Below are 10027 nucleotides of genomic sequence, written 5' to 3'. Positions count from 1 at the left end.
TAGCATTAGTATATTTATGTTCTGAATGATGTTATATGTATATGTGTTGATTGCGGGACGGTTTGAATACAAATGTTGAAGTATGAATTTAAAATACGTAAGCTTACCCTTGTGTTTTTCCTTGTGTTGTCTTATGGTATCTGTACGTTCGTCTTGTCCTTGCAATGATCATCCGTGTGGATGTGAGCAGAGGGTGGAGCGTCCCTTGAAGCATTGCTGGAAGAAGAAAATTTGGAGGACGCGACACTGGTGGATGTGGAAGTAAAAGCCGAGCCCTAGAGTGCTCGCTCGTGTTTAGTTTTATTTGTATATTTGCGGACGCTCGGTTATAGTCTTGTAAAGCCGTTCGTCCTTAAACTCTCGTTTTATTGTAGCGTTCGTTATTTTTCCGTATGCTTTATGAACGTTCGACACTTTAGTGCTCGTTCGGTTTTTGTAAGACTGCACTGTTTATTATCTTAATGTAATTAATCTTGATTATGGTAATTACTATATTTTGGGATGTTACACTTTCCAGAATTTGTCCTTGAGGAGAAGGCTAATTTTATAGAGGTTGACATTGATATGAACCATGCCTTAAAATTGGATAAGCCATTTCAGACTTATCATCGAAAGTCCAAGCCCAAATCTAGTTAATAATTTGTGTTTTTCTTTTGTGAAAGTTAGAAGGGGTAGAAAGAGAAATTTTTGTTGCATAGATTGTGATGTGTGCATTTCTGTTATAAACAATGTAGTGATGAAGAGGTATACTTTTGGAGGATCATAATTAGAAATTGGATCACAGAATTTATCATGCTTGTGGGATCTTTGACTCTCGTCCACTCCCATCCTTTCTTTTCTCTTAACTGCAGCTGTTTGTCACAATTATTATTTTTTATGTAACTTTGATATATCAAAAAGTTCATTTAATTTTTTTTCTTCTTATTTTCTCTCCTAACTAAGATTGTTAAACTCGAAAGTTTATATAAACTCGTGAAAGCCAATTAAACTCGACTCCTAACCCGTTGCATGAAAAACATATATAAATAACATCCTAATTCAAATAAGTAAACAAAATTATATAAATTCAAATATATAAGTTCATAGAAATATTGTAAAACATAAATTGAAATGTCAAAGTCTCTATGTCTAATCCTCTAATAATGTCATCATCATTTTCGTCATCATCTTCATCCAACTCTTTCTCTGATGAATGTTGTGCATCCTCATTGTCCCCAAATGTTATGTTATCAAGATCAAGAGTATCTAAAGTAGGATCTCTTGTTGCTCCATCTAAGTGAACATTTTCACCTTCAACTAGCTCAATCTCCATAACATCATCTGCCTCTTCAGTTATCCATTCATTATCTGATTCAATGTCATCAAATGGAAGAGCAACAATTTTTCGAATTTGTCTACTTTTCAACTTGGAGTTATTTATCACAAACTAAATCATTCATCTTTTTTTGATGCAAACGATTCCTTCTTTTTATATGAACCTAAAATGAAATATAATATTTTTATTGAAGATATAAACATAATAAAGAAAATTATAAATTAAAATAATTTAAATTACCATTTCAAATAAGCCCCAATTACACTCACATTCAGAAGAACTACAAGTCAAGCTTAGAATTCGAATAGCAAATCTCTTCAACTCTAGAGTCCCACCATTCCCTAGGATTTAACTCTTTCATGCACTCTTTTGCATCTTCCATTCCAAAAAGTCCTCTACCATAATGAAATTCAACAATTTGTAAATTAATTTTTCTTCTTTCTGCCATATCTGGTACCAATCTTCTCATGCACATATACAATCCTTCTTTCACCTCTCCACCATTATCACATCTAAAGTTAGGTTCATAGTGGAAATGGGGGTTCAAAAAATAGGCAGCTGCATGCAAAGGTCTAGGAAGTTGATTAGCCTATCAAGCATCAATTGTTCTCCAAACCTCTTCATAACTACATCAATTCTGCTATATTAGAGACAATTTCACACATAAGTAATTAAACTTTGAATGAGTAAGAGTTTGAAAATTTACCTCTTTTTGATATTGTTAAAGTTCAACCTAATCTTTTCTTTTGCACAATCCATCTCTTCATAAATGAAACCCATTACAGGTGTTACATCTGAGTCCACTAATCTTAAGACCACCATAAGAGGTGCAACAAATTTTAGGCATGTGGAGATATTCTTCCAAAACCAACTATCTAATACCACATGTTCTACTTTTCTCCCCTCTTGTGAAGTTCCAAACTTGTTTGTCTTCCACTCCTCAAAGCTAAACATGGTCAACAATGATGCCATCAATTCATGAAGACAAGAAAGAGTTAAATAAACCGTGACAAATCTAGTCACTCCCGGTCTTATCACCTCTCTACCTTTAGTGAACTTTTTTAACAAGGAAATCAACATTAATCTTCTAAATGTAAGTGGTAATCTTTCTTCATTTCTTAATTGTCAATTGATTGACCTTTAAATTTTTTTCTTCAAAATCTTCAAAATCTTCAAATATCAAATCAATGCAATGTGCCGTGCATGGAGTCCAATACAATTTTCCCTCTTTTGCATCAACAACTCTCGAGCTGCTTGAAATTTGCATCATTATCAGCGACAACTTGAACAACATTTTCTTCTCCAACAAACTTGACAACATCATCTAACATTTTGAAAACTTTATTAGTTATTTTTGGGTTTTTTTTTGGAATTTGATTCTTGCATTTTGGGGCTAGGGTTCTGGATTGTGATTTGGGAATTTGGGGTTTTTGTGCTTGCAAATTGTTCTTGTAGTTTGGGGAATTAGGGTTTCCTGAAATTGGGAAATTAGAGATTTTCTGGTGTATTGGGAATGAAAATGAATGAAATTGGGTTTATGATCTTGTTATGTTTTGCGATTAACGATTGTAGGGTTTTCGTGTTCAAATTGGGGGGTGGTTCTATTTTCGCGTTTTGGGTTTTTCGTTGATTTACGTTGGAAGGTTCTTTCTCACGGTGGTGGTTGCGCGAGCGGCGTCAATGTAGGTGTTGATGGGTGCGGCCATGGGTGTTACGGTGGTTGGCCCGTGGAGTCCTTTGTGGGTTTGACTTGGCCTGAGGTGTGTTTTGAATTAGGCTGGACTAAATGAGGTTGAACTAATTGGGCCGTAAGACTCATCGAACATATTTGAAATTGCAATTGCAGGAACCCAAATAATAAGAATAAGACAAAGGGAATTCAAAATAAAAACTTATGTCTTTAAAATTAAAATAATGGAAAATAAAATTAATTAAAAATGAAATTAGAGTTAATTGGATTTAAAGAGGAAATTAATGATGTTATAATGACAATTATATTAATATATGATTTTTTTTTGCTTGATATGAATGACATTTATTCATTCTGTAACCTATTGTTTGAGTGGACTCATGAGAGGTCCATATTGTACACACTGAATATTTTAAAGACACTTTAGATAATAATGAATGTATAATGTTAAGTAGAGAATAAGAATAGTTATTATATTTAGAGTTAGGATAGACGTTTGATTGATGTTGGAACACGAGTGAGTGTTGGAGTGCACCTGAGTGTGCGGTTGATGAACATAAGAGTGAGGATAGGTCCACTTGTTGTACCTAGTAAATGCTGAGACTATCGATCGTCTGATGGGAGATAACGACTCCCTTTGGCCGTGTGTGCGAAAAGGAGATGCTCGGGTATTGAACCTTCTTTGTGTGGAGGTGATGGTATTTGCCTTGACCTTGTGTGGCAGGAAACATGTTCCTTAGACAAGATGGGGTTTCTCAAGAAGATAGTAATGTCAACTAAACTATCCTATTATTGAGTTGAAGTTTAATCATTTTCAGTGGGATTAAACCTATGATGTTGTCTTGTTTTTCTTAGTATGAGTGTTCAATATTTCACGCTGGTTGGTGAAAGAACATGATATACTTTAATGTTTTATTATTGTTCTATGTTAATGCCAATTAGTTTATAATACACTCCTAAGTCTCAGTAATTTTGATCAATTTTATTGTTGTCATGTGTTTGTATGCATTGCAACTATAGTAATTGTTATGATGTCTTATTCATTGAATTATATTAATGAAAAACTGGTGTACAATGATTTTAATTTCTATCTTGTGGTGTTGTTAACGATTCTTATTTTATTTTATTTTTTTATGATGAATGTTAATTTTATTGTTGTTCAATATTTTTTTTGGCTATTGTTTTTATTTTTTTTCTCTGGGGTGTAGCTGGGTCAAACTTTAATTCTCGTACAATTATTTCTTTTGATGTGCCATGCCTATGTTTGAGTTACGACTGGAAATTGGATTAACTTTATTAGAATTAAACCATTAAGTTGTTTTTAGAATTGATGCATGCTACTGAGAAATAAAAGCTGACGCATGGTTTAATTATTATTACTTTTATTTAAAAGTATTTTAACACCGAAAAAAAGTGACGCATTGTACCATGTTTTTTTTTCTTTCTAATTTATAACGGTATTTGGGTATTGAAAGCTTTTAGGCAGATAATATTAAAGTTTAAAATATTATTTTATGGATTAACAATGGTTGCCCTGATTTAAAAATGACCTTGGTGCATAGATATTTTTTAATCGCTGGATAGAATTGAAATTGATTATGTTTGGTGCACTTTTTAGATGATACATTAGTTTTTTTTTATTCAATCCAATTTAGTGTTGTAATATTGTTACTTAGTAGTTCACATAAGTTTATATATATATATATATATATATATATATATATATATATATATATATATAAAATAGCACATTGAGAATCATGGTTTAATGCCTTTAATTGATGTTATGCAAAAGATGAAGCACTATTATATTTTAGAAATAAATGCTGGAAATTTTTAGCTGAATTAGAAATTTAATAATTGTCATTTTATAATATATTTTCTTATAATTTTTAGCCGAATTAATGTTTCAATGCATAATTTTGTTATTGGTTCTTATATAGATCTTTGGAATTTTTTTAAAAGGGAAAGCACGTATAGATGCATATAATTTACGATTTTGAATTTGATACAAAGTAATAGACTTGAATTATTAATATTCACTAGTGCAAAGAAAAGAACGCGGGTAATAGGTCTCGGTTTCCAGAAAATCGAAGCATATTTAAAGGCGGTGACGTTTTTGCAATTTAAACGAATTTCCGGGAACCGAGGCATAAAGGTCAAATTACCTCGGTTAATGGCCAAACCGAAGCGTAATGTTATGCTATTTCCCACCTAAATCTGAATCTTTCACTGACAACTTTTTGAATTTAACCTACTGCCTCGGTTGGTCAGAAGAATGAGGCAGAAGAGTTTTGTAATTTTACATGTGGCCTTGACTCTTGGCTGGCAATAACCTAAAAAAGAACCTACAACATCGGTTCCATTTAAACCCGAGACAGTAGAGCAACGTACGACATCTTGTCCAAATGCTGAGGGTTAGACTTTTGAACGTTGTTGACTTTTGAGCCTTTTAGGCTTCAATTTCACCCAGACCCGAAGCGTATAGGGTGAGTATAGGCATCGGTTTAAGGAAGGAACCGAGGCAGTATCCGTGTATTACCTCGGTTAAGATGATAACCGAGGCAATATAGGTTTTTTATCTTCACCCCACGAAGGAAGTTACCCTACTCTACACTGTTGTCTTATTCTTCCTTTGCTCCCACGAACTCCTCCATTGCATCCAACCTCTTCTTCATCGCGGTCGCTATAGGGTCGTCGCTCCGTCATCGCCGCTTCGTTGCCGCCGCTACATTATTATCGCGTTGCCTCTTCTTCTTCCACATTGGTGGTTCCATATCCCTACCGCTGTCTCGCCGCTGCCTCGCCGTCGCGTTGTCAAGACGAAGTTGCCGCCTGTTCTAGTGTGGCCTCCTTTTCGCGCAGTCCCCTCCTTGGCTCTCGCCGCCGCGCTATTTCTTATTGCCGTCGTCCTCGCTTCTCGACTTAGTAAGTTAAATTTTTTTTGGATATTTTATTCCTTGTTAGTTTGAGATGATCTGTTTTTTGTTGGGGCCATTGAGATGAAAATGGACCAATGGGGACTTTGGGTTTTCATGTTGGGACGGCTTGGACATTTTTGTGTTGTTCATGTTTTGCACTTTATAGTCTGAGCCTTGCATTAGGTCATTTCTTTAAAAAGTTTAAAAAGTTGTGGATTGGTGATTCCCTCTCAACCCATGGTCAATTTTTGCAGGGTCTTTAGAGATTGGATTACAAGATTTTAGTAATTAAGAGAGAAAGAAAACGAATGCTATTGAATGCTCCATTGAGCTACAATAGGCCTTATGCCAACCAAAAAAGGTTTCACTTTAACAACATCATCCTCCATTTATAATTATGTTGTAATTGTACAATGGTCCACCCTAAAATAAGTTCAAGAAATTTGCCATAGGGTAAAATTGGTTAGAATTATAATTTAGGGATTTACAAGTTATGTTCGGTCATTGACAAGAAGAATTAAGTTGGGTGTTGGAATGAAGCTAAAATAATGAACTTAGTAAAATTGTAGTTGTTGTTATTATTAAACCAAGATAGGAACGCGTGTGATGGATTTAGTATTACAAACATGTTCAAGAATCTATTTTAATGTCACTCATTAATTTATTGTTTGTTTTTGTCCAGATATTGTATTTTTGTGGTGAGATTTGATGGCTTCTAAAACGCCGATATTCTCCATTGTTGATCGACTTTCACACTCCCAAGTCAATATTCTTAAAATTTTCCTTTTAATATGAACATTTAATTGTTTGTTTGAATCAATATATTGTTTGCTTGAATATATTGTATGTTGCATATTTAATTATTTGTTTGCTTGAATATATTGTTTGCTTCAATATATTGTATATGTTGCATATGTAATTATTTGTTTGCTTGAGTATATTGCTTACTTGAATATATTGCATGTTGCGTATGTAATTATTTGTTTGCTTGAATATATATTGTTGTTGTGAATTAGCCTTAGTTTCCTGTTTGAGATTCAATGCAAAAATTATTTACTATCTCCAGATTGTTTTGAACAAATGTACTTTTTACAAATGAATAGAGAGGAGATGATAATACTAATTTACAAGTATTGAATCTTGAATTGTCCGGTTGGATAGTTTAAGAAGAGTAATAACATTTTCATAGTTTATTAATACATATAAATTTTAATATACATGTCTTAAATTTCATGAAAATTTGCAGTTGTGTTTTGTATTGATCTTTGAGTGCATATTTGATTGTGATTTATAATTACTTTCATTTCGTCTAACCTGAAAACCAATGCGAAATGCTAGCAAAATTTCGTGAAATTTTAGATATGTTGTTTAAAATTTATATGTTTAATAAACTAAAAAAAAGTGAATCTTCTTGAATGGGATAGGGTCACACCTTGAATCCAAAAAGGATCAAAGTGATCATTAAGATCAGGGGTGGATTAATTTACCATGCATCAACACTAAGCGAGAGAGGGGTAGAAGAATTTATAGAGTATGCGCAACGTAATGCGAGTACAAGTGATGATGAAGTTAAGTTTAGATGTCCTTGTGTGAACTGTTTGAATGAGAGGAAGTTGAACGCAACTGATATTAGGGAACATGTTATCTGTGATGGTTTCGTACAAAGTTATACAACATGGATATGGCACGGTGAATTAACAGACTTTCCAACTGTCTCTCCAACTGAAAATGTATATGATTCCACAATGGATATGGAAGATCGACCGAAAGAAGACAAGTTAGAGGACATGATCCACAATGTTGGCGTAGAAGCTTTTTCCCAAGCACATGTGTATGAAACGATGTTCACTGATGCAGAGACTTCTTTGTATGCCGGTTCAACTAAGTTCACACGATTGTCAGCAGTGTTAAGACTCATGAATTTAAAGGCGAGCAATGAATGAACTAATAAGAGTTTTAGAGAGTTGTTGAATGAAGTAATTATGATGCAAAAAAAATTATGATGAGTATGAAGGGTATGAAGTATAAACGAATACATGCATGTCCGAATGATTGCATATTATATATGAATGAGTATGAAGTTTTGACAAAGTGTCCAAAATGTGGGTTATCATGATACAAGTAAAAAAACAACAGTGAAGATAATGGTCACACATAAAAGAATGGTTATGCTTTGAAAGTAGTTTGGTACCTTCCACTCGTAGCCATACTTAACCGTTTGTTCGCGAATCCCAAAGACGTTAAAAACCTAAGATGACATGCAGATGAGAGAACAAATGATGGGCTGCTTCGTCATCCAACTGATTCAAAGCAATGGAAAAATATTGATCAATAATTCCTCCAATTTGGTCAAGAATGTAGAAATCTTTGGTTTGGCTTAGCTACTGATGAAATGAACCCATTTGGTAATTTAAGTACCAATCACAGTTGTTGGCCTGTTATACTAATAATTTACAACTTATCTCTTGGATTATGCATGAAAAGAAAGTACATGATGTTGTCAATGTTGATATATGGTCTAAAGTAGCCCGGAAATGACATAAATGTTTATCTCATGCCACTAATTGAAGACTTGAAGTTGTTGTGAGTTTATGGGATTGAAATATTTGATGCCTTTGCTTCAAAACTTTCATGATGCATGCCATGTTATTTTGCACCATTAATGACTTCCTAAGTTACGGTAATTTGCCGGGGTACAATGTGAAGGGTCATAAAGCATGTCCTATATGTGAAGAAAACACTACATCTCATCAATTAAAACACGGAAGGAATACAATGTATATGCGTCATCGGTGATTTTTACAATCTAATAATCCATATCGAAGGTTAAAGAAAGCATTCAATGGACAAAAAGAGAAAGACAATGCACACATTCCAGTTACTAGACTTGAAGTTCTTGAAAAAGTTAATAGAGCACATCATGAATTTGCGAAAATGTCCAAGTCTTTGTAACGACCCCTTGGAAGAAGAAATCAATATTCTTTGATCTTCCATATTGGTCAAAGTTAGATGTTAGACATTGGATAGATGTCATGCATGTAGAACAAAATGTTTGTGATAGCTTGATTGGTACACTACTAAACATCTAGGGAAAAACAAAAGATGAAGTGAATGCTCGTTTGGATTATTGATTGACATGAAGATCCGAGAAGAGTTAGCACCAAGAGAGATTGGTAAACGTACTTATTTGCCCTCTACATGTTACACAATGTCCAGTCAAGAGAAGATAAGTTTTTGCCTTTGTTTAAAAAGTATCAAGGTACCACAAGGATACTCTTCAAATATCAAGAACTTAGTGTCAATGCAGGATTTAAAGCTTGTTGGACTCAAGTCTCACGATTGCCACATCTTAATGCAACAATTGTTACCGGTGGCAATTCGTGGAATTTTTCCCAAAAAAGTTAGGCAGACCATAACTCGATTGTGCTCATTTTTCTCGTCAATTTGTAGTAAAGTCATCGATCCTACAAAGTTAGATGAACTTCAAAGCCACATTATCATCATCTTGTGTCAGCTAGAAATGTTTTTCCCTCTATCCTTTTTGACATCATGGCACATTTATATGTTCATTTGGTCAGAGAAATCAAGTTGTGTGGACCAGTATACTTAAGATGGTTGTATCCTATTGAGTGTTATATGAAGATTTTGAAAGGGTACGTCAAAAATCAATATAGTCCAGAAGGTTCAATGATTGAAAGATATATTACTGAAGAAAGTATCGAGTTTTGCTTTGATTATATGACTAAAGCAAATCTGATAGGAGTCCCTTGGACATCATGGTTGAATAGATGTTCTACAAGTAAAAACATTCGAGGTGTGAATGTGGTGACGAAAAGTCGTGAAGAATTTATGCAAGCACATTTGTACATATTAAAAAAAACAGATGAGGTGATCTCGTTTTTGCAAGCACACAAAGCCGTTGTAAAGGACAATCATCCAAGACAATCAGAGAAAGGAGAGTTGATGGAGCATAACATAACGTTCTTATCCTGGTTCAAATATGAAGTTTTGAAAGAATCAAGGTCATCTGAGACTTTGTTGTAGCTAGTAAATGGTTTGAAGTTTGATGTTGTATGTTGTACATGCTATGAAATTAATAAT

The sequence above is a fragment of the Vigna umbellata genome, chromosome 9, assembly GCF_029865625.1.
Source record: "Vigna umbellata cultivar VRB3 chromosome 9, Vumbellata_1.0, whole genome shotgun sequence".
NCBI lineage: Eukaryota > Viridiplantae > Streptophyta > Magnoliopsida > Fabales > Fabaceae > Vigna > Vigna umbellata.
The sequence above is the reverse complement of the archived record's forward strand: the minus strand, read 5'-3'. Positions refer to the sequence as shown.